Here is a 26,839-nt window from a genome sequence, read left to right on the forward strand (position 1 = left end):
ATCAATCACCTTATTTTTTATTATTAATTTTGAAGCAAAAAAAGAAAAAAAATCTAAGTCAAAGACATTTTCCTTACTGCACAGACTTTACCTGCTGGATCCTTCCGCTGCTATCGTCTGATTTGACATCTTTGTATGAAATTTCTTAGAGTCAGATGATTCATGTGGTTTAGTTTGTCAATATGGAGTTTTTTTTTTTAATGATATGAACAAAATGCTTCCTGATGTGTGTGAATGGTGAAGTATTGCTGCCCTTCAGGGAAGGCAGTAGGTTGTATAGTTATCTCCTGATTGGGCAAAATCACTACCCTGAAACCACACAACCTACTACCTCACCCCGTACGAACATCAGTAAAGGCCCTACAGGCTGGATAAAATCTTTGGTAATGATAAAAGTGTTATGATGACATATACAATCTGTAAATGAATATACAGAATTTGACAAAAACCATACCTACATGAAAAGCAAACACTGAGATTTTTGTCGAGTTTTAATTACTAAAACCCCCCAAATATTTGATGATTTCTTTTAGATTTTTACAAGTGCAAAGAAAATAAACAAAGAGACTGGCGGCTAAACAGGAGGAAACTTTGGAAACTATTATGCAGCGCAAAGTGTCTGCTGAGATATGAGGAGGACATTTTTGCTGTTGTTGAGTTTTACACAAAAAGAATGAACACTTACAATGAAAACACAGTTGTACTTTATTGGCAATCAACGACTTGCACAAAGCGGCTACAGTCCTTAATAACTTTCTGCTATCAAACTCGGGCTACTGAGCCGTTAGCAAGTAGTGCGTCGATCTGGTTCCGTGCACTCCACCAAAGGCATCTGACGACATTACAGCCACTTCAGGAAAGACAGTAAGTTGTATAGTTATCTGACAGGAAGGGTACGACCCTAAAACTATACAACCTACTACCTCACCCCAAAGGACAGTCTTTAAAAACAAAGTCCTTTCAGGTCCCCGTTCATGCAGGTAATCCGCTTTGACACGGCTCACTGAACACAGAACAGCGGTTATGATTCACAGAAACATGCCACTCCCCTCTGGGACACCTCACCACCGCGGCCAGAGTCTGTGAGCTCAAAACACAATGTGACAACTGGGTCTCCGGGTTCATTGCCCGGGCTGAGGGGGGTAATTCAAATGACCCAACAAGCAAATTGCGCAGCCAAGACATTTCCATATTCAAATGCAACCAGTAAATAACTTAAATGGTATATTCATAATGAACATTGTATCGCAAACACGCTAACCTCAAAAACACTCTGAAACATTATTATATTCACAAATATCACATAGCTTTTAGAAGCTAGGGTGGGTGTGGCCAGTCACATGACAAATAAGCAAATAGAATCATTTTAGATCAAGTTCTGGCAAACCTATATACTATTAAGATCAGTGTTCAAAGTAACGTATTGAAACAAATTAAACAGAGCTATGCTGTTTCCAGTTTGGCAGCACTGTTTCCTGTGGTTCTGAGCGATAACCTTGCTCACTAAAGTTGAGAGTGGGAGAGCTCAAGCTAGCTCATATCCTGGCCCACATGTGTGGAGCAGAGGTCTGCAGCTGCTGCTGCCTCCGTTAATGTTTCTCACCTGCTATATAACATGCATCGAGAAAAGGGGCTGGAAGGGCCCACTGGCCTATAACCTCCTCCCTCCATCATGGTTTCAGCAGCATGTCAGGTAGTCTCCATGTGGAAAAACCCAAGAGGGAAAATCTGTTACTTCTGCAACAAAGACAAAAGGGGAAACAGAAAAATACTCCAGCATGATGACTTTTAGATTTGACATATGTGAGATCAATTGCAAACACTGCAGCCAGTTCAAACGCTGCATTTTGGACCTTTGGGTGAAGACGTGTCTGGCTTTGCTTGCAGTTTGTATATGGGGGTTATATTTATTTACAGAGCGGTTCATGCTCATGTGTTCTTTGATAAAACCACACCATTGTGCGTGTTTCGTGCCATACAGTCGCCTGATTACTGTATATAATCGAATGTACTGGGAAGACAGAAATGTACAGCACAGCACAATACAAAGCAGTATGTCTTGAGCTGAGAGGCCCCATTGCGTCTGCTCAGTGGTGAGTCTGAGGTTCTCTGCATTATTCAACACCACCTTACTTACAACATAGAGCTGTGGGTTGTAAATATGCGCAGGCACACACCTGTACAGTATAACAGACACAAAAGGACCAAACAGATACTTTGCAGACAGAAACAACCTGAGAGAAGAAATATGGCAACCTACAGTTAGCACACATATACATTTGCACACACATTTAGTAATGACAAACGGAGCTCGCATAATTTACAAGGACTTAATTTACTTATGATGGACAACACTTAAATTCATATATTTAGATGCTCTAGAATAACACTGCTTTGCAGAAGGCCTGAACTTAGAACAAACTCCACTACAGAGCTCAACTTGCAATGATTTTAGGACCTAAATCAGTCCCTACATAGACAAAACCGTATGCTAAAGCATGTAACTCATTTTATTGTGCAGTCCTGCAAAACGCTCTGTGGCGCAGGGCCCAGACTTCATAATGTAGGGTCAAGACACATTGTCCTCTACATCTGCTGATTGAACATACTTTAATCTAATATAGTATATGACCCTGGGGTCCTGACCAATAAATAATGAAAAATATCATTTTCAAGTGAAGTCAGAGCCAGTTGCTATCTTCCAGTGACAGGAAAATATTCACGCTTACACCCACGCACATGTACTGTAGAGAACTAACATGAAATGCAAGCATATATACACACACCCACAGGTCCATACTCATGTTGCACACTTGTTTTTTTTTACCGCAGTTCTAGAGGACAATCTGGAACTCTTCTTTGGTTGTCGTGCAAACTCAACAAGCTGGCTCTGTAACTAAAGTACTGCTTCAGCCTCACACTTCCCTCAGCTCAAGTTTTGCTTTCTGCACATCTTTGCCTCACAATGTCCCATAAAACACATATATGGATGCACACGTGAAACCAAATCACATACAGAAGGTCACAGTTTGAAACACATGCACATAAGCTTGGAAAAAGGAAGTAAGGTAAAACATTTTACGGATTTACCTAATCATATTTTCACACAGTGTTCACAGCAAAGCTAGGCGCTGCTTAAAAACTCACTTTAACTTAATCACACTTGAGTCTAAGTGCTACATTGCCAATCAGTTCAGCTATAACCTTGTAACCTGATCTTTGAGGTTCTGGTGGTTTAAGGTCAGCGAGTGGGTAGATTTTTTTTTTAAAGACCACTTTAATGTAATATCCAACCTCAGATTCTTCTTATTCATTCCTGAAAATGACAAATTTCCATCATGTTTTGTCGTTTTACTGACCACTCAAAGCTTTAATGTATCTCATCTATTCTGCACTTACAGAACATACCAACATAAATATACCGTGGTTCATTACCAGAACCTTCTGGCTGTGAGGCAGCAGCACTAACCTCTACAACATTGTATCACCGACATAAAAGATGGTTACAGAAAGAAATGTCAGCATATATTAAATGCTCTTCATTTACCTAAAATAAATAAATGATAATACAAACCACTACAACAGTGAAATCAATATTTAAACCTTCTCGTCTTTTATTTGGTCACAGTCAGACTGACTTCTGATGTTTCACCATAAAATCTAGAGATGACAGTGCAGTAGCACTAGCAATGTAGTTTTTATTGCAAGGGGATATTTCTGGCACTCAGAAGGATCTACAAAGTTCATTAAAGTCATGCAATTTGCATTTTTTGTTTCTATACTTATGTATAGAGGCAAATAGTTGACTTTTGGCCAAAGACGCAATAAAGTTTACGACGCACAAGTACAACTACGTTGCATATCCAGTGACCTAGTCAAACCGACGATATCTGCAAGTAGCACAAAATTTCAAGTGGAAAATTTGAAATCATACGCTTACTTATTGGCTAATATCTAATCAGACAATTACTACATCATCTGTACTGAAAGTCAATGCGGACACAGGTTTTCTATAGCATTCATTTAACCGTTTGATAACCAAAAACTACCAGGCCAACCTTCATGAATAATAAAATAAAACAAAAAGCTTCTTAATTGCCACAAGGGGTCACCACAGCAGGCGGCTCTGCATGCTTTGTCAGAGTTAGATGCCAGATACAAGCCCTAAAGGGATGTATGTCTCCAGCTGGAACTGAACAAGTGCCCTTTGACTTCTCAAGCATATGTGTTAACCACTACACCACTGGAGGGTCTTCCTCATATACAAAAATCCTGATGGGTAAAAAAAAAAGAAAAAAAGAAAAAAGAAAATACAATAATATCTATAAAAAACATTGTATTCAGGGTAAAAAGATCACTCACACACTACACTATAGTTCAACTTTGCAAGTACACCCATACACACTCAACATGGTGACATTAGTGTGCAGTCTCTAGTCACAAACGATGTGGTCAGAAATACCTGTTTTTCTTTTTATGTCCTGCTGCAGCAGAAGTGGTGCAGACACGAGGAATCTTGTAGATAGACAGGGTGGACTATTCACCCCCCACCACCCCCACCACCCTCGATACAGATAGCACAGCAGTCATGACCCATCTATTTATACCAGGGCCAAGGGGCAGGCAGCAGTAGGAGGAGGACAGGAGCTGGGGGAAGAGGAGAGGCTGCTTGGGCAGGTCCTGTTACACATGCCAGGGGGAATGGCTGGGGCAAGCCACAGGGGGATTCTGCTCAAAGTCAGACAGGCTGACCTCCCCGTCACCTCTGCATGAGGCAGATACTGAGCTTGCAAACCTTGTGCAAGTGTGTGTTAGGAATGAAAGAACAGGGAGTTCAAAGTTCACATGAATAAGTTTGAATGTACAGTGTGTGCATAGCGCGTGTTTGTGATGCTGCAAGAACACATTAGCGCATGTGCACTGAACGCACTTGACACTTGTGGTGTTTGTGCAAGCAGATGAGCAAATGCATACATGTGCAAGTGTGCATGTACTCACGCCAATGTGGTTAAAGTGTGTGTCTGCCTGTAAGACTGTGAGATGAACTGACCCCACTGACTTATACCCCTCCAACCCCTCCATCCCGCAGCAGAGCCATAAACATGGCAGGTGAGGAGGGCTGGATTAGGCAAACTTAGCTCATTCCAGTGTGGCCCTGCGGCCCCAACTCTAGGGGTAAAAAACAAATGAGACCCCAATCACTGTAATGACAATGTACACAGCAGGGGTTTCCCACACCACTCAGCCCAACCTTGCCAGCTGCTTCTCATCTCTCTCACGCAGTGTACAATTGCACATACACAAAGAAACATCCACACATTTGCATGCATATACACACAGGCTGCAGGATGCACAGCAAGACCAAAACAGACTTTTAATTCATTTGAAAGCCTGATGCTTAGCCTTGTCCACCCCAGCTGTAAAACTCAGAAACCAGTCTTACTTGTTATCATATATCGTCCACCTGGGCCTTACACAGAGTTTCTGTCTGATTTCTCAGACTTTTTTTTTTATCTGATTTTAGTTCTCAGCTCAGATAAAATAATTATTGGGGGTGATTTTAACATCCATGTAGATGCTAAAAATGACAGCCTCAACACAGCATTTAATCTGTTATTAGACTCAACTGGCTTCTCTCAAAATGTAAAAGAACCCACCCAACACTTTAATCACACTCTAGATCTTGTTTTAACATATGGCATAGAAACTGAACATTTAACAGTGTTTCCTGAAAACCCTCTCCTGTCTGATCATTTCCTGATAACATTTACATTTACAATAATTGATTACACAGCAGTGGAGAGTGGACTTTATCAAAGTAGATGTCTTTCTGAAAGCGCTGTAACTAAGTTTAAGAATATAATCCACCCACTGTTATCATCTTCAATGCCCTGTACCAACATAGAGCAGAGCAGCTATCTGAACGCTACCCCAACAGAGGTCGATTATCTTGTTAATAATTTTACCTCCTCACTGCGTACGGCTCTGGATAATGTAACTCCTGTGAAAACTACGGCCTCAAATCAGAAGTACCTGACTCTGTGGTATAATTCTCAAACACGTACCCTAAAGCAGATAACTTGTAAGCTGGAGAGGAAATGGCGTGTCACAAATTTAGAAGATCATCATTTAGCCTGGAGAAGTAGTTTGTTGCTTTATAAGAAAGCCCTCCGCAAAGCCAGAACATCTTACTATTTGTCACTGATTAAAGAAAATAAGAACAACCCCAGGTTACTCTTTAGCACTGTAGCCAGGCTGACAAAAACTTCAATAATTACTTCCTCCAAACCATCAACGTGTCTTTTAGACCCCATTCCTACAAAACTGCTCAAAGAAGTCCTGCCATTAATTAATTCTTCGATCTTAAATATGATCAACCTATCTCTAATAATCGGCTATGTACCACAGGCCTTCAAGGTGGCTGCAGTTAAACCTTTACTCAAAAAGCCATCTCTAGACCCAGCAGTCTTAGCTAATTATAGGCCAATCTCCAACCTTCCTTTCATATCAAACAGCTAACAGATCATCTGCAGAGGAATGGCTTATTTGAAGAGTTTCAGTCAGGTTTCAGAGTTCATCACAGCACAGAAACAGCTTTAGTGAAGGTCACAAATGATCTTCTTATGGCCTCTGACAGTGGACTCATCTCTGTGGTTGTCCTGCTAGACCTTAGTGCAGCGTTCGATACTGTTGACCATAATATCCTATTAGAGCGATTAGAACATGCTGTAGGTATTACAGGTATTGCACTGCAGTGGTTTGTATCATATCTATCTAATAGACTCCAGTTTGTGCATTAAATGGAGAGTCCTCTTCACACACTGAGGTTAATTATGGAGTTCCACAGGGTTCAGTGCTAGGGCCAATTCTGTTTACATTATACATGCTTCCCCTAGGCAGCATCATTAGAAGACATAGCATAAATGTTCACTGCTATGCACCCAACTCTATCTGTCCATGAAGCCAGATAACACATACCAATTAGTTAAAATGCAGGAATGTATTAAAGACATAAAGACCTGGATGGCTGCTAACTTTCTGCTTGTTAATTCAGATAAAACTGAGGTCATTGTACTCGGCCCTGAAAATCTTAGAAATATGGTATCTAACCAGACTCTTACTCTGGATGACATTACCTTGGCCTCCAGTAACACTGTGAGGAACCTTGGAGTCATTTTGACCAGGATTTGTCCTTCAACGCACATATTAAACAAATATGTAAGGCTGCTTTCTTCCATTTGCACAACATCTCTAAAGTTAGAAATATCCTGTCTCTTAGTGACGCTGAAAAACTAGTTCATGCATTTATTGCTTCCAGGCTGGACTACTGCAATTCATTATTATCAGGATGTCCAAAAAAACTCGCTGAAAAGCCTTCAGCTAATCCAAAATGCTGCAGCAAGAGTACTGACAGGGACTAGAAAGAGAGAGCATATTTCTCCTGTTTTGGCTTCCCTTCATTGGCTTCCTGTTAAATCCAGAATTGAATTCAAAATCCTGCTCCTCACATACAAGGTCTTAAATAATCAGGCCCCATCTTATCTTAATGACCTTGTAGTACCATATCACCCTATTAGAGCACTTCGCTCTCACACTGCAGGCCTACTTGTTGTTCCTAGAGTATTTAAAAGTAGAATGGGAGGCAGAGCCTTCAGTTTTGAGGCCCCTCTTCTGTGGAACCAGCTTCCAGTTTGGATTCTGGAGACAGACACTATCTCTGCTTTCAAGATTAGGTATAAAACTTTCCTTTTTGCTAAAGCATATAGTTAGGGCTGGATCAGGTGACCCTGGATCCTCCCTTAATTATGCTGCAATAGACGTAGGTTGCCGGGGATTCCCATGATGCATTGAGTTTTTCCTTCCAGTCACCTTTCTCACTCACTATGTGTTAATAGACCTCTCTGCATTAAATCATATCTGTTATTAATCTCTGTCTCTCTTCCACAGCATGTCTTTTATCCTGTCTTCCTTCTCTCACCCCAACCGGTCGCAGCAGATGGCCGCCCCTCCCTGAGCCTGGTTCTGCCGGAGGTTTCTTCCTGTTAAAAGGGAGTTTTTCCTTCCCACTGTCGCCAAAGTGCTTGCTCATAGGGTGTCATAAGATTGTTGGGTTTTTCTCTGTATCTATGAAGTGCCTTGAGGCGACTTTTGTTGTGATTTGGCACTATATAAATAAAATTGAATTGAATTGAATTGAATTGAATTGAAGAAAAAGGTCTACCCAGAAAAAAAGCTTGAAAGCAGGTGTCTCAGGTGGGCCCCCTGAGTAATGGTGCCTGTCTACGTTTTCAATGACTCTACAGATTTTTGCTCAAGACATTCAAAATTAGTTATCGGAGGGCACTTAACAATGAGAATTTATTATTTATTCAAAGGTGGATTTTTGGTTTTATTTTGCATAGGTGGTACAGAAGTGCATGATGTTAACCCTCACGTTATGCTTTGTGGGGTTATTTCTATGTATGCTCCCTCGCCTTCTTCTTCTTAGGACACTGGCATTTTTATAGATACAGGTCTTAAGAAACTTGAACTGTGTCAGTTTCCCACAGTGGGTTACGTTAATACCGAGTTAAATAAATGTATAAAAATTAAAAAAAAAACAACCCTTTTTTTGCTTATCGAAGTCAAAGTCTTAATCTTCGTACTGCCACTCTAAAGAGCTCTGGTGAAATGCGCACTGCCATGTGGCTGCTGGTGACCTGCAAGGCCTCTGTCTATTAGAGGAAGGCTATAGCTCTGACATGTCTACATGCACTGTGTTCTGCGCCGGCCTGCTCGCAGGGCCCCTTTCAAATGGGCAGTGCCCCTTTGAGCGGCATCTGTCACCAGCTATATTTAGAGGGTTGAACAAATACCTTTCTCCCTGAATATGAACTTCAGCTGACAGACAGCAGGCCAGAGCAGGCAGAAGTGGATCTGCACAGTTTGTAACCTTCAAGAGCCTGTAACTCTCAGGCTACAGCTGCGTTTAGTCAGGCTCACCGCTGAAATCTAACGCTGTAAATACAGCGCAGTCAACCATAGTTAGCATTGATATGGCAGAAGGTTTTAGCACCAGTTCCTACAGTTCCAGGATAGCTGCCAGCATAAATGGGAATATACACTTATAAACCCTGATAACAACTTTTAATACCCCCCCCCCCCCACACACACACACACACACCTACCCACACCCAAACAGTGAGGTATAAAAGAAAAATGACTGAATGAACTCCTGTGCCTTCAATCTCCTTCAATGCTTTGAAGATTGCTACGTTTCTGCCTATAGGGGTTTGTGCGTGTGACAGTACAAGTGAGGCAGCCAGTGCGTGACTATGTGACCCTGTTGCATGAGCATCTGCTCTATATAACCATAAACAAATGCAGGCAGGCACAGCTTCACAGTATTATTTCCAAGAGGTCTAGGCCGGGTAAATCTATTCAAGCTTTGGTCTCTGGGTAGATGTTGTAGTGATATGCCCTAGAAGCAGGCCACGGTTATGCAACAGGATTCATAATTCATACTACAAACACAATATGGAGGCCTCTCTGTCCCATATGCAAGCACATGGGCAGATTAAGGAGTGAGCAGTCAAAGGGGACAGAGTGCATTCGGAGCTGCCGCTGACTGAGTGGCTGTCTCATAGAGAGCGTGTATGTGACAGGCCTAAATAGGCCAGGTTTTACTGCCAGAGGGACCTCTGCTATATTTTGCACCTACTGTCTAAATCAGTTACATGGCAGCAGTGAGGCACAATGATACAGTGAGGGAGGTTTTATAACACTTGACGCTATTAACAGGTACAACCCGATGAACGGTGTCAATCTGCTCATTTATTTTCTGGTCATTTACAATGTAGCTGATGTTTGCTGTTTTTCCGTGGAACACTTTAGCCCCTTTCTTCACACACACACACACACACACACACACACACACACACACACACACACACACACATACATATATATATATATATATATATATATATATATATATATATATATATATATGTATAACAAAGTTCTTGGAGCTGGTGCGATGAGGTTCATCCAACCTTGCAATTACAAGCAAGTCTTTTCCCCCCCTGGTTTTTAGGTCAATTTTGCTTTTTCTAACATAATTTCTGCTTTTATGACTTTATAATAATTATATTATGTATGATTTTTTTCTCCCAACCCCAGACTTTTTTTTCTTCTTTTCTTTAATTCGCTGTTGCAATACTGGGCTGTTAACCTGAAACAGTCCCAGAAGCAAAGCAAACAAAAATGTAAAAAAAGAAATGGTGTGTGTCATTTCAGACTGGTAGTGGGGGATCAAGAGAGCTTTATACACCTACTGAACACCTGCTTTAGTGTCTGTGGGCTGTAAATGAGAGAAGGGCTTTAATAACATCTGCACTTATAATCAAACGTGGAGCGCGCACAGAATTCCAGAGCCGCAGGCAGCTAGTCACTATAGCTATAGATTGCAGGGTGGTGCCTGGGGTTACTGAGTCCGTACAATACAGCCGCAGTTATGGGCTGAAGCTCCAGCTCGGTGCACTGTGGTTAGGGTGGAGACAGGTTAAAAAGCAGAGGTTAAAGATTTTATCCATTCACTGGCTTTAAGTAGCTACAAGACAGCAGGTTATGTTGAGAGAAAGCAGGCGGGGCTTGGAGGCAACGCGCAAAGGTGCGGCACAACTGTGGCACTGCCAGCGCAAATTTGCCCCTATGAAAAAAAAGGCACTGTTTATGGTGTCCACTCGAGGTCAGCTTGTTGAAAAGAGGAGCTGGAAGTGATCCAGAGTGGAGGCCGCTTGATTTTTATCTAATCAGCCAACAACTATTAAAACATTTCCCCTTGAGAAATAGGCACGCTAATGGTCCTGTCACTGTACATTAGAGTGCTACTTTTCCTCAATTTGCACACCTTTTCACAGTTTATTAGACTTTTTTTTTCCTTTTTCCCCTGAACCCAGCATCCAGTCGCACCCACTTTTTTCTTTCCCACTTTACTCTGTTCCTCTGCTACCTGACTACTTTGGCAGCGATGCACAAAATGGCGGCAGGGAGCTGAGGGCTGGAAGGCACAGAGTGGAAGCCATTTTCCAACAGTTTCAGGACCATGCATAGGGAGAGAGAAGGAGAGTCGAGTCGTTGCCTAGCGGGCAGTTCGGATAAGTGTTTTCTGCGCATGTGCGCGAAAAGATTATCTTTGTTTTGTTTTTTTTTTTCTTTCTTAATGTGCTGCGCTAATAAAGCCATCGGGACCTCGGCCTTTCTAAAAAAAGGGATAAAGGCACAACACATTATGATTTTAATCTGTTCCAGGCTCACATCATAATAAGTCTCACAAAGAGAAAGAAAATACATGTAGACAAAGCGGGGATGTAGCCTGCACATCGTTTAATTACAGGCCCCCCATCTCAATGAAATTGAAATGCAAGACAGTCCAACAGCATCAGAATACATCATCCTGTACAAAAAAAAGCCCAAAACATTTCTAACACGTTGGGGTACTTACAATCGCCAGTGTGTGTTTGCATAATTTCTCTCTCTGGCCAAAACTGTTTGCGCTTGGAGCTCAAAACTCTGTCTCACTGCCTACGAGAAGGAAAGACAGAGAGGAAGGAGGGGGGGAGGGGGGGGGGGATGGAGTGAGAGACAATTTACAGCAATGTAAACAGAGAGGAAGTGAAAAACACAATCGAGAGGAGACAGAGAGCCTGATCGGTTGAGTAGCCTGCAGCAGCAGTAGCAGCGGCAGAGGGCTGTAGGGTATTTTCTCTGTAGCCTGTTTACTAATAAGCTCACCCTACACTTGCCTGGCCAAGGAAGCTCATTAGCGAAACAAGTAACACACCGCACCCTCTCTGCTGGCCTGTACACCGGCCAACTCTTACTGCCGCATGCTCACCCTACACCAACACACCCGCACACTTCACACACACACAAGCTCCTCTGTGGCCTCGGCCTCGCCCGGTAGCGCCCACTCGCTGCATACATGTGCACGCTTTGGCACACCGTGTTACCGAAAGCCCACAGTGTCATGTGCGTGGGTGAAGTGGTGCATCTGCACGTACTTGTGAGTCTAATAAGTCTTTTTTTGTTTTTTTTTTTCTTTTACACATGCAGCACAGTATGCTCGGTTCGCAGAAGAGGGCATGTGCGCAGAGTTAATGTACAAGGTAGCTTTTTGGTTATCGTGCGTCGTGCACATGTGACGCCATCACGTGGAGGTGGAACAGGAAGCGAGGCGACAGAGGTAGGCGTTGTTAGCCAAATCTCAGATTGCGCAAGTAAAAAATAAGCGCAGAAGAGAATAAAGAGCAAATGTGACAATTTCGCGGGCCCAGGAGGACACTGCCGATTTAAGGCTTTCACTCGGTGCGGCGGCAGCTGCCGAAGGGTGATAATTCTGGACACGGATGCTAATTGCAACGCGGAGCACGGCCTTGTCGGGCAAAGGGTCTTTTATATATTGTTTCTAACGTTTGTAATTACAGTGCAGTACCTCGGAGTGTTGCCAGCACATGTTTATGGGCTCATGAGTAACCCAACTCCTCCAGCCTCCACGGAGAGAGATTCATGTCCGAGCTGTGCACCCACTGCACTCTGTGCGTGTGTGGGTATGCTGTTTGTGTGCATATACATGTTGATGACTCATGAACCTGCCTGTGTGTGTGCAGATGGGACAGTCAACATGATATGAGAATATACCACATGAATGGCTGTGAGTATAGAAAGAAAACTACACATACATTATGTCGGTGGGTTTTGTGTTGGTATGGAGGCTTTTGTCGTATTTCACTCGAAATTCTAAAACCTTTTGGTGAGTGCAAGCGAGGAAACCTGAGTATATGCACATTACATAAACATCAAGTGCTGTATTTGCTGTATTACATGGCACAAGTCAGCAGAAACTGTAGTCAAACAAAATGAGCAAAAAAACCCAGCCCAAACCAATCCAGTTCGCTAAACGTTGCCAACAGTAAATGCAGCCAACATAATTTAGCTCATCAGTGACGAGCAGTAGAAAGTGATGGAGTGGAGGTGAGCTGAAGGAAAGGGATTTACAGTATTTTGATAGTCGGGGGGGGGGGGGGGGGGGAGAGAGAGAGAGAGAGAGAGAGAGAAGGGTTGCAGGCGAGGCTTTTCAACACTTCCAATTTTACCTCAGAGTGGAACGAGGTTGCTGATTCTGCAGTTTTTCTCGGACTAAATTGCCTTGGCGACAGCAGAGGCCAAAAGCTGAAGAAATATATGAGTGCTGGAAAAGAAAAAACCGAGTGGGTGCAGCTGAGCATGATCTGGAATATCGCTTTGCCTGGCAGGTACATAAAACAAGCATCTGTCCCGACGATGTGTGCCGAGAGACACTCGCACGTGATGCTGTGTATTACAGCCTCGGTGCGTTTGATTAGGGCAGGAAGAGAAAAACAATGAGTATTTACAATGCTCAAATATTACATGTGTCAAACTTCTAACAAACTCTCAGGAGAAAACAGTGCTCGGTTTTCAAATGTGAGAGTTGTCCAATTGAGAGGAAAAAGGGAACACAAACTTTTGCTCATGATGTAAAGCATTTTTTTACTTACAGAATGTCTGGAGGAAAAAAAAAGAGAAATAAGTACAGGGGAGGAAAATTCTAATTTTCTGTCATGCCTTGAAACTTTGTCCCAGTCCAATATTATGTCATTATGACTGTACTTACCGTCTCTGTGGAATTGCTGTGGTTTTGTGGATAAATTACATGTGACACTCCCAGCTGACATCCTGATTAACACAGGAAGGAACAAAAAAAAAAAGTCCAGTCCTCAGTAGTCAGCAGGGTAATGGACTAATGGCTTCCATGTATGATGAGATGGGTGAGAAAAAGCAGGATTTTTTTTTGTTGGTGCAGGAATATGAATGTAAGAGCATCAGCATATGTGCCTGTTTGTAAATGAACAGAGAGAGAGAGACAAAGAGCAGCAGTGATCGAGCAAACTAAAAAGTGAAGAAAGTGGCGAATTAGAGAAATGAAACAGTATTTTTGGATAGCTTCACGTTGTTAAAGTAGAAGCGAACGAGCAAAATAACTTGCGCAACCCTTCGAAAAGATGCCGCGCTGCCAGATTTTGCGTGAACGCAGCGCATGCTTCACAAACAGGAAAGGACACACGAGCAGAAACACAGACTTGGAGATACATTCAACCCCGCAAAAATGTAGCAAACTGAAGCAAACACGAGCATCAAAACCGTGGAGGTTGCGCATGGTCTCTGTAACACGAATGTACCAAATGTTCTCGTGGTCGCTGTGTTATCACAGAGACCCGCCCTCACACCCTGCCTGCAATCACTGCCCGAGGACTACACACCGACACAGACTGCACAAAGGTTCCGGTGCAGAAACATCCAAACATAACCACATAAAAATAAAATACGGACAAAGTAGGAGTGGTGCTGCAGATAAACACACCTCAATACACAGCTTAGGTGTTAATCTATACATAGTTTGGATTTTTCCCCAGCATTTTATGACATAATTTCAGCACTTATATAGTTGACCACAACACTGAAAATTCTTGTATATGTTTTTTTTGTGTGTGTGCGTGCATTGAGGACTTTTTCTCTAGATTCTCTCCTCTCTGTTTAGGCCTGGCCTACTTTCTCGTGTACTGTAACTCCTGTGTGTGCCACAGCCTGTAGTGGCCACTGCAGATCCACTCATGGATTCTTCCACGTTGAGGAGAGCAACAGGGGGCCTGGTCATCTTCTAATACAGAGACTTGGCATGACTGCACTAAAGGGCCCCTTTTAAAAGTTTTCTAACTCAAATGTTGAAGGCACTACGATGCCTACACGAGCACAGTGAAAAGCATTTTATTGCAGGTTTTGGTGGAATTCACCTTGACCTTTAGATGCGCTGCAGTAACGCTATGCAGACCTGCTGCATAGCGTTACTGCTTCAGTAAGAATCCTGCACCTAAATATAGGATGGATCAATATATTGATGCTTTGAACTCATTTTAGATCGACATAAAATCACATCAGGTTTAATTTTTTTATGTATTTTCTTTAATATGCACGACTATTTACTAAAAAGTGGGAAAGTAGTGTAAAAAGTTTAATAGAAACAGACATGCAGTTAAGAAATATCTGATCACATAATAAACAGTGAGATAAACGTGCTAGAAAATTTCCATTCTTTAAACATGGAAAACACTTTTACAGTGAACCTGTGAATACATTCAACTTAAGAGTGCTACATGCGTTTTTGTAGAGCAAGCCCAGACAGCAGAGTAGGACAACACAATCCCAAACCCTGACAGCTCTCCAGAGAGCTCAGACATACAATATAACTTCCATTATGTAGGCTTTCTCAGTTTTATTGTATTTTTAACAGCCGCTTTAAGCAGCAGAATTCAAAGCGGATTCATTATTATGGCACAAAAATATATTTACAGTGAGTGGTGACTTGGCCCCCATTCATCACTCCAATCTGGATTTCATATTAGCCAGGAGGAAATTGGATGAAATTCACAACATCACAGCAAGCTCATAAATGAAACAAAATCACATAATCTAAAATACCAATTTATCCACTTAACAAATGAAGCACTGTGTCGGTGGCTTATTGCTGTGTTGTACTCATGAATGACTCATTTTCACTGAGTTGCACTAGTAAGAATACGCTGAGCACTCACACACGACCTCAACCACATACTCAAAACTTCAAACTCAGACAGCAGTCTGCACAGGGCTGCCTCACCACACACACACACACACACACACACACACACACACACACACACACACACACACACACACACGAGCATCAAAATGTGCAAAATGAAACAGCAACACAAAAGACAATATTACACGCCATGTATTCTTGCTGATGTGAAACACATATTTTTTTTAATTATGTATGATTCAGAAATGTGAAAATGTCCAAGTGTGTAAAAAGAGATTATTGCAATTTTACACAAAAGAAATTATGTATTTTTACTGCTACTATATAAATGATCATTTGGAGAATACTTCATACAACAATTGCCTTTTTTACACTAGTCGAAAGGTAGAACTAAATGATTATGAACGACTATTATTATTATTAATAATTTAATTCTGAGAATTGTCGCAGTTATAAATACATTTTTATTGTGACACTTGAAAAGTCATGGAATAATAAAAGGGTTTTGTGGTCAAATATGTGTGTGTGTGTGTATTATATATATATATATATATATATATATATATATATATATATATATATACATACATATGAATGTTTAAGAAACAAAATCATATACATGATGCAGCAACAAATAGAAACATGCTCAATCATGCCTTGCACCATTATTTTACTGCAAACACACTCACACACACACACACACACACACACACACGCATACACACACACACACACACACACACACACACACACACCAAAAAAGGCTGCTGCTGTGACTTAGCTATCCGTAAACTGATCTCTACAGTAATGTAAATACTTTAAAAACAGTGTTTTAGCATACACATTTTTCTTTTACGCTTTCTGCTTAGTTTCCTCTATGAAGACGTGTGCTTACAAAAACTACACGGGACAAACTTTAGATTTGTTTTAAACAATTACACTTGGCAGAAAAAAAATGAGGACGTGCACATGTGCACATATTCGTCCGTTTTTATATTTTCTTCTCTTTTTACTACGCGTTATGACATATTTGAGTTTCACATGGACAAACTCAAATATAAATTAAACTGAAAGTGAGTAATAAATTAAAAATAGCAGGGTTAGCTCAGTATGATACATATAATAAAAACAGTAATAAATTACTTACAGAATTGCTGCGAATATTGTAGAAAAATAACTGAACATGACAAATAATCTTTTGCATAGTGCACCCCCTTCCCCCCTCACACACACACACACACACACTTTTTTTTTTGCTTATCTATTAAAAAATGTCCCACATTTTTTGTTAGATTTTTGTTAGCACCATATGTTTTAACTAACATACTAAGACTAAGAACAATTGTTGAATTCAACAATTCAAGTTCAAGGACAGTCAAGTTCAAGTTTGAGAACTTGGTGTTGTAGCTGTGGCATGCAGTTTTGGCGTCTGCTTTGCTTCTGCATTATATTAAGTACATATTTCCATTTACATAAAATAAAAAATAAAAATTAAAAGAAGAAGCCATTTGAGCCACTTTGCTGTTGGTAATTACATGAAAAAATGCTTCTAACCAACTATTTGACTAAACCTCACATCATACACCAAGAAAGCATCAGCAAAAAAAAGTACAATTATTATGAACTACTATTAACAACATGAATACATTTACGCGCACGTTTGACGGTAAATTTGTATTAGTGTGTAGTGTGTATGTGTGACTGTGTCTGTGTGTGTCCCATTGCTAGCTCTGCTGTGTAGATGCAATAAACTGTTAGTTTGCTTCAGTGCACCCACTGTGGGTTGTACCAGGCTGTTGTGTTGTTGTAGGTATGCTTTTACACACACAGAGAAAATGCTGAAAACCCTGCCATCTGCCTCCCGACATGCAACCTTCCACTGCACTCCTGCCATTTAGTGCCAAAAAGGCCTTGGGGTGGAGTAGCGAAATACTTCTCCAGCCAAAACCATGTGTCCACAGCTAGTACAGCAAAGCTTACATTCATATGAATGAGCATAATAAGCTACATATGCAACAGTAAGGCTCACTCTTGAAAGCTTTGAGTAATCATTTTGACTTTGTCCTTCAAAAAAAGTCATCCCGACACCCAACATAACACAGCACATCTGAAATCCAAAGCAGAATAGTCGACAAATACGCAAACTTTTGTTGATTAAACTAGAAGATTTCCGCAATTTTCAAAAAACGCAATCAGAAAACAGCTTTCAAGTGACACCTCGAAGAAGATTTTTCTCATTAGACTTGGGAATATACTTTGCTATTTTAATGTCTTAAAAACATTCAAGCAGTACAGATTTCCCATGATCTTGATCATTAAATTCACAATATCCACAGTCAACTTTTATAAATTCTCTTGTTGGTGAAACTGCTGCGTTTGTTGCTCATTCAGGTTTGTTCTTCCATCACATCAAGAGAAATGCGATTGGTATCAACATAATAGCAAAAGCATCTGTAGTTGTATGTGAAGCGCTTGTATCAAAAGCACAAGTCTTGTAAAATCTGTATTCAGACATGTAAGGTATAGATCCAAAAGTGGGGAAAAAATATGAAGGAATCCTCCGATTAACAAAAATTATGTATACAAAAGCAAATGGTGAAGAAATGGTGAGTTATTCTCTATTCCGTTTTCTTGAATAAAATATAAGCTTCCCAAGTACAAACTGTAAAAGCACAAAGTCAAAGAAATTTGCCATTTAAAAATAAATAGTTGTAAAAATTAAGACGTCCTCCAAGCTTCTGAAAACATTAAACTGATCAAAATGATCAGCGCACCACGTGCTTCTCTTCATACAGTGCATTCTAAGCTCGGACAGCATCACTCATATGAAATACCTCCACAACTGTGGCCTTGCACTTACTCACTGATTGCCATAAAGTAGGATTATCCGGTCAATAGAGTGCTTTTTTGCCTTTTTTGTGCGTATTGCTAAACTATGAATGAGTTTGTAGAAATTTTTAGTGGGGAAATGTTCTTGAAATCACGAGAATAGCTGTTAACGCTCTGATATCTGCTGTTCTAAGTGCAGGGCTTTAAATTCAGATGCATAAATGCTCGCTCAGGTGAAAAGAAACTTTGTGCAAAGACCTCAAATGCATCGAGATGTTTATTTGTACAGGATTCCTGCGAAAACTGAACGCCCAAAATGCGAACACATTGATAAAGTACATCAAAAAACCATGCATCCATAGGCATATTTTAAATGAAAATTACTCACCAGTTACCAGAGCAAAGACGCTAAATGTCCGGTGAGGTTCGGAAGCTCTTCCCGCTTCGATCCACATCTCTGTCAAGAAGAGGAGAAAGCCATAAGCTCCAGTTTGGTGCTTCTTGCATAACCCCGTGATTTCCCTCAGACTGTCCCGTTCACAGCCGTGCCTCAGCCTCAGCTCCAGCCTCAGTGCCCACGTCAGTCTCACCTCCAGGCACAAATCCCTCCTTCAACCACAGTCTCAACCCAAAGCTCAGGGCTGCATGGCTTGCCTGCCACCAGCTGGGTCCAGGCCCGGTGAGGCCTGAAACAATAGGAGGCCATGAGGCTGTCTGTGAGGCTCCAGCTAAGCCCGCCTGCTAGTTAACAAGTCTTTGAATGAGGAATGTTAGCAAACAGACAAACAGCATGTCTGATGCATGCAAATAGCACAACCAGTCCAGTCTCAGCCTTGGCTGAGCACATGAATAATTCACAAGTCTATATGCTTCTCTCTCACATTACTCCCTCCCTCTTCTCAAGTGAAATGCCTTCACTGGAATAAGTGAAGCAAAGTATTCAAACCTCTGTTTTACTTTAATACTTGATAATGTAACGCAACAATAATGCAAACCGGTCAAGCGGCGACGTAACGTGCACAGCTACTGGTGACATCTCAACAACTTGCAATTCGACAATTCACTCCCCCCCCCTTTTTTTTTTTCGCTTATTGCCTGTTAATTTCTTTTGTTTGCAATTGGCACCTGTCCCAGTAAGAGCTCCAGCTCAGTGCACCACTCATTTGCCCTCGAGAGCGAGTCGGCGTGAAAGAGAGAGAACAAGAGTGAGAAAGAGACACAAGGAGACAGCGAAGGAGAGAGGACATGGAGAGGAAACAGGAGGAGAAGCAGAGTAAATACAAACAAGGTGCGGTACTTCACGCCAGCCGCTGGCGCGGATTACGAAACATCTTCTTTAAAACGCACACGTATACCCTACTGAGACACTGGTCACTCTGTGACTGCCATCCATGGACATCCCGGCCACGAGCCCACCACCACAAACAGGTTACCCGTCAAAAATGGCGCCCCTGGCATTCCAGGTGGATCAAGGCCCATCAGATGGAGAAACACCACCTTGGAAAATTTTGATCCAAAATGAGAGAAACCAAAAAAACATGTCTAGAAACCAGCAAGGGGAAAAAAAACCTAATAAAACTAAACAAACAAACAAAAAAAGAAGAAGAAAATGAGGTACAGTTTTAGAAAATAGGCAACAGAAAAGCAGAAAAGCGATCAAAAATCCAGAGCGGTGCAAAAATCAATGTGCCAAAAGTAAGAAAAGGGCCCCTAAAAAAAGCCACTTGTTGCCAGGGTTTGCAGAGCTGCTGTGCAGCTAGTTGGAGGCAGAGGGTTAAAATCCAGCTAGTAGTGAGTAAAAAAAAAAAAAAGATCCATCTATGGCAGGGCGGGCTGCGGGGAGGCCCTGACTGTAGAAATAGCAGCAGACTTTTTGTCTTTTTTTTTTCTCCCCTCGCAGAGCTCAAGTCTCCCCCTTGCGTGTGGCTCTAGCAGAAAGAGAGGAGCGACCGATACAGAGAGAGAAGACGAGGAGAGGGGGAGAGAGAGAGAGAGGGAGAGAGAGAGAATCCGAGAGGAGGAGACAGACATGCATACAGTGAAGGGGTAGAAAAGCTCGGCTGATGATGAAATAGGAGGTGTAGCAGAGCGCGCGAACCAGTCACTTTTTCATCACATGTCCAACACGGCAAGGAACTGTATTTGCACTGGGGCCTGGGGAGGGAGGGAGGGAGCATAAGATGGGTGGGAGATGGAGACACAGAAGGGAAGAGAGCGAGGCAGAGTGGGAGGGTGGAAAGCACTAAATGTGGGAGGGGTGGAGGAAGAAGAATGACACAGAAATCCACTCCTCCCAGGCAGCGCGCAGGCTCAGTGCCTGCACTCACACGCCATACTGGGATCCACTATAACGTACGTCAGCAACTATATCAGCAAGTGCAAAGAAAAGCAAGGAAAACGGGAGAATACACAGTCATTCAGCATAAGCTGCCCCCGCTGAAGGATCCTTGAAATATGCAACACTTCTGAGATCTCCTTGAATTATTAACCTCATCTCTTACCGTGGTGGAGCTTTACAGATCTGGAAGTACACACTGAAAGGAACACACGTACACACACACTCAGAGTGCATTAACTCTTTGGCATGCCTGAGCAGCCTGAATGGATAGAATAGACCACGACACACACACACACACACACACGCGCACACACACACACACACACACAAGGACGCGAGCACACAAAGTGAAAAAGAAAAGTACGGAGAGTGTTAATTTCAGTAACATGTGGCAAAGAACGCATGGCCAGGACGCCTCCTTCTTGCCCCGGCTCTGTCACAAAGCAAAGGCTGTAGCCGAACCTTCGCAGCTATTTTGGCACAAAGTCAAAAAAGGCTGATAAGCATTTTTGGGTGAGACTCTGCTGCTTTTTCCTCGAGGAAAAACAGCTGCTACATGCCCCGGTATTCAATGTTCAACAGTTCGGAGAACATTTTAGCGAAACCCCCCCCAGAGATGCCGATTTGTCTTGTTTAAAATGGAGAACGAAAAAAAAAAGATAACATAATGGTCCACACGTTTAGTTTGAACCAATTTCTTGCACAGATTTACATGAAGCGTAAGTGAGCCTCAGAGGGAACTAGGAGAGGAGAGGAGAAAGGGGGGGCCCTACTAAACAGCAGGGCTGTTTCCACCATCTTAGATTGCATTGATTATGCTTTGCTTCTCACACGCTAGAGCTCTTTCTCTCCCTGCCTGTCCCTCCCTCCCTCTTTCTGTCTGTTCTGCCACCTTCTCCACTCCGCGATCAGCATTTGGCTTTTTCCATTTGAGGCAGATTACTGTAACGCTATTGTACAACAACTTCCTGCCTCTTTTGGCTCTGGTTCTAAAAAACTGCAAAAGGCAGACCTCGTGGCTTTAACTTTTTTCCCCCCTCGGCCTTGAACCAGGAGCTCTATAAGGGAAGAAAAGGAGGAAGGAGATATGTAAAGTGTATTTATTACTGAGGAGCTATTTTTTTTCTCTCTCTTTTTTTTAAAAAGAATTTCATTTCTGCTTTATAAACTGCTGAGCATTAAAGAGGGGACTTCATGCCTAGCAAGAGACAATGAGAAAGAGAGAAAGAGGGAGACAGAGAGGAAAAACATAAGGTGGGGGTTAAACTTTTTCTTACGTTTTACTCTGTGAAAACTTCCTGTCGGCTTTGGAGAGCACAAATACACAAGCGGGGCTCGAGCTCACGGAGACTTGTTTAACATGGCTGCTACTGCTTCAGGCTGCACAGCTTGTGAGGGCTGCTTTCACTGCACGGCCACCACCCCGTTCCTCGCCGGCTCTCTCTTCCTCACAGCAGCACAGGCTGGATTGCACAAAAAAACCCCTCTTCTCCTCTCTCCGCGCACTCCTCTTTGCTAGACGGGTTTTTTAGTAGAAACACATACGGCCAAAGACAATTAGAGAGAGAGGAGAAAAATGCCAGTATTATTTAAACTAACAAAGTGCAGGAAAAGGCCGCTTTGCACTGCAAGGTATTTGTTCGCTTTCTTTCTTTTTTCTTCCTTTCCCTAAATGAGATACTAGCTCAGTTCAGTCATGCACTTTGGCAGGAGCTACAGAATCCTATTAGAAGGAGTTCAAGTTATACGTCACATCTCGCCATGCGTTTTAACCAATTGAGAAACTCATGACTTCATTATGGCTTCAATGTATAAAGATGTCTTGGGTATATGTTAAGATTTTCGGGGAATAGCTTGTAAAAAAAAAAAAGAAAAAAAAAAAAGCATATGTTAGAACTCCAAGGAGTATTAGTCATTAGTTTTAGGGAAGCATGCTCTGTGAATTTATGCTTAGTGTGCGTACTGTATGCATGGCATAAAGTTCATCTGAGGATACAGTTTTGGCTTTGGGACTGCTGCCAGCTCTTGCCGCTGTGTTGCGTGTCTACATTGCCGCTACATTGTCGTAATTACCTGTCACATCTTAATTGTGGACTTTAGAAGCAAATGCAGACTATTTAAGGCGACTGTATAAAATCGGTTTCCGTTTAAAAAAACACAACAAAACGCACAAAGCAGTTCTTACTACTGCCAACATCTTGCTTCTTTTTTTTTCCAGATTAAATGATCAAAAACGACTAACGTTAGATGAAGCACTAACAATAACACATGATGCAGCCGCACTTTAACTGACATCCGGGAGGGAGAAAAGGCAGGGAAAAGCCACAGCTTTCCTTCTGGAGTACTAGGCTGCTGCAGCTGTGTGATACAAAGTCAGTCGATCAGGCCAATTGATATTGCAATGAGAAACAAAATGGCAGACGGCGCCATGTTATAGCCTCTGCCTGACAATTATTTTACTCCTAATAATTTTATGATTATGCTTCTCTGTTTCATCAAGGTTTGATGTAATGAATCGAGTTGGGAACACTATTTTACGACAGAGAAAAAAACAGTTTTGAAGCGGTTAAAATATATAAATAGCATTGCAATAGAAATGCAGCGCATACGTCTAACGCCTTTATAAATAAGACACATTTTTTGTGGTTTAAACAAACTGCGCTGATTGCATTCAGAAGAAGGCACGTTAAAGTGTTTTAAAAGACATCTGCAGGCATTTGTTAGGGTAAACATTGCATTATAGAATTTAAATGGTGGACTGGATGAGCGTTCGTCCTAGTGCTACATGAAACAATAAAACAATGAGCACAGCAAGAGCGATATGGAATTTCACTGGGCAGGGAATCCACAAAGACAAACAATATTTGCACTTAGAAACATAGAGGAGGCATTAGCAGGTGGGAGTAGGGGTTTGTGTGTGTGTGTGTTGGGGGGTGGGGGTAAGGGATGGCTGTGTGCTTGGTCAGCAACCACTACAACGTCGACACTTAGATATGATATGCGGCACATAAAAACAAGGTTATTCTAATGGACTTATTGAAGGGGATAAAAGCTAACCACAAAGTATCCCTTCTGTATGAGGGGAGAGTATACTCTCCAGGAGAAGAGTCCATGAGGTGGTCGAGCTTAAACCCTGCACGTGTCTAAACAACTTCTCTATTACACCCAGGACCTTTGAGGGCACTCCCCATCGAGGAGGGAACAAAGGCCATGACCCCTGGGTCAAAAGCGTTACATGGGAGGCCAAGCGAGCTCATTGAATGTTCCACTGTTGTTTGCTTTAAGAAGGTAAAGATTACTAACACATTAACTAATGCTGATTAGGGGGTTATCCCTCATGGGACCGAGGTCCCGGGGCAGCACATCACGTCGTATTAACACAGCCTGACCTTTGACCCCCACCAGTCACCTTAGGCAGCCGACTGTGACCGCCACTTTCTCCGCCTGTTTGACATTTATACGCATGCATGCACAGACAGGGAATGCAGGCTAACCTTGCAAGGTGCAGCACAGCTCAAACAAAATTCTTTCTATGTGGAAAAATCTGAAGAAACGACTGAATGCTCACTGCACGGGATTCGCAATGTTAACACACTCCGGTCAAAAGAGTTTTTAACTTTACTTTAGCAGGCTGCGCTTCATCCGTGTACCCGTATTTCCAATAAGTACTCCTTCCTAAGTAAACATTGTCAATTCAAGTATGTTTTCAAGGCCTCTGACCTAAAAGACTGTTTTATGTTGAAGCTCATAAAATGGTTGCATGTGCAATGAAATGGTGGACAGAAGACATGCGCAGTAATGATGTTTCTAATACAAGAAAAAAAAATCGTAATATTGGCGATTGCAACCGATAAGAAAAAAGCAGCTTGTTCAGGATCTGTTTCTGTGACTCCCTTCAACGTATACTTTGATATTAGTACAGAGGTGAAAGCATGCTGCACAGCTGAGCTTACCTAACCCTGCATTTCCTGCAAAAGCGAGCCAATAATAAGTTATTATGATACATAATTCAGCTATATCATTTTGGAAATGTCTGCTAACAATCAGATCCTTTGGAGAATTTTATGGGATAAAACACCTTGGGAATATCATTTTATCAGGATTAGGGATATTTTTCCAGCAATGAGTTCCCAAAAATATCAAGTTCAAGTTTTTCCACAAGTTATCTTCACATGCAAAACTCTTGACTGAGCACTTATTTGATAACACATTATCCATCAATATTTGAAATGCACTGTGGCATGTGTAAGAAAGCATATAAAAGCATGTGTGCAAAATATTATAGAATATAAACAGAATGGACTTGCTTGTTTCCTTAAAATGCCGTCCGCTTATTACAGAAACCCAAAAAGACATAAATAAATAAATGATTAATTAATAGTTAAACTTAATAATTTTATCATAAATGTTGACTATTTTATATATTAGCTTCGTTAAAGGAACACACTGCCTAAAAACCAAAAAATGCCAGGGATACTCATTTAATTTTAGGAAATGTTTAATAATGCCTGAACTTTATGGATTCGGTGTAAATTATTGTCACGATTTATTCAGGGGAAAAAAAAAAACTTTTCCAGAAATGCATTTTTTGTTCATTGAGTAAAAATCCACATTAAAATGTTAATATGAACTGTGGAAAAATATGCTTTACAAAAGGCAGCTCATCCAGCCTTTTGTTATACAAATAATAAAAGAACTGATATTCAGTCACGGCGCACACAAGTTGATTTATTTAACATGAACCTGTCACTAAATTAAAAAGTAAGAAAAAAACTGTTAGAAATCTGTTTTGGGTTTAAATAATACACTTCATTGTGTGTGTATAAATAATTTTTTTACTCTAGTATTAGATTGTCAAACACGGTGTATTTAAACACTTCATTCCTAATAAATAGTTTTATATAAATAAAAATATTAATTTAATTTTAATGTATTTGATTTCTGTTTAATCAGCTTTACCTGATATGTTGTGCTGATATGAAAGCACGAAAACAGAGCACTGATTCCGCCCCCCCCTTTATCTGCCACATAGCTCAGCAGGCATTTGATCCGGTGCTTTCATGAGAACAATTCAAAAGCACCGCAATAAATCTTGAATTTCAAAATATTTCTGAGACATATTGCGAAGAAACAGAATTTGTAGATATGCCACATGCACAAAGAAACGATTCGTCTTAGCAAAAAAAAAAACAAAAACAAAAAAAGAAGAAGAAAAAACAGGAATAAAGACTTTTTCAAAAGCAGGAATGAACTCACCTTGCTGTTTCTCACAGGATTCTGAAAGGAGAGGAGGAAGAGAGACACAGAGAGAAAAGAGCAAAGGAGAGCTTCTCCTGGGAACAAGCTGGAAATTATGGACCATTCGATATCAGACCTCAGAGTGGACAACCTATCCTAAGAGGGACGCGCCCTAACTGTAACTAACAACTACTTCTGGCAGCCCTTCAACAACCAGACATATTGTCCTGGATCAGGGCCGTTTTCAAAAAGGCAGCAATGAGCAAGGGCAGCCTAGGCAAGAAATCAACATCGACCTTCAGCCTCATTAATGTCAATTAATACTTTTTTCCTCTAATAAAAATACAGAATTTTAAACTATGATCCCAATGAGACGTTAATTATCAAAGGTAGCATGTTAAGGTGATACATGCTATAAAAAAGAAGGATTTCCACACTAAAGTGGGGCAGCATTAAGGGGTCAGCACAGCACTTTAAAAAAATAAATAAATAAAATGTATAATGCGTGAGTTAATTATTTCACCTACTGTTTTAGTACTGATATATTAAAAGCTCAAAATCCAACACGAATGCAATGTTGCATTACTTCGTACTGTGTAAGTCTGAAGATCTGCATTTAAAGTGTGAATGCAACAAAACTGCCTCATGGTGGAAACGAGCACAAGCAGGGTTTGAATGAGTGTAACAACGTAAAAATATTCCATTAAAAATTTTTTTTGACTGAGTATAATACCTGTGTCATTTTTGTCATTATAGCAGAGATCACAATGTAGTAACCAATCATTTTTAGACAT

At 41.3% G+C, this 26,839-nt stretch overlaps 2 long non-coding RNA genes across 2 annotated transcripts; one reads left to right on the forward strand and one right to left on the reverse strand.

Annotated features, from left to right (window-relative positions):
- LOC102785544 (uncharacterized) lies at window positions 1–26,834 on the reverse strand. The gene is made up of 4 exons (XR_436625.3): window positions 26,064–26,834; window positions 18,858–18,926; window positions 11,486–11,565; window positions 1–1,737 (listed from the first exon to the last, which is right to left on the reverse strand). It is a non-coding gene; the product is annotated as an uncharacterized LOC102785544 (long non-coding RNA).
- On the forward strand, window positions 21,708–26,839 carry LOC102785746 (uncharacterized). Its single transcript, XR_004844081.2, has 3 exons — window positions 21,708–22,061; window positions 23,977–24,095; window positions 26,081–26,839. It is a non-coding gene; the product is annotated as an uncharacterized LOC102785746 (long non-coding RNA).

The sequence above is a fragment of the Neolamprologus brichardi genome, chromosome 7 (genome assembly GCF_056152115.1).
Source record: "Neolamprologus brichardi isolate AB-2024 chromosome 7, ASM5615211v1, whole genome shotgun sequence".
Taxonomy (NCBI): domain Eukaryota; kingdom Metazoa; phylum Chordata; class Actinopteri; order Cichliformes; family Cichlidae; genus Neolamprologus; species Neolamprologus brichardi.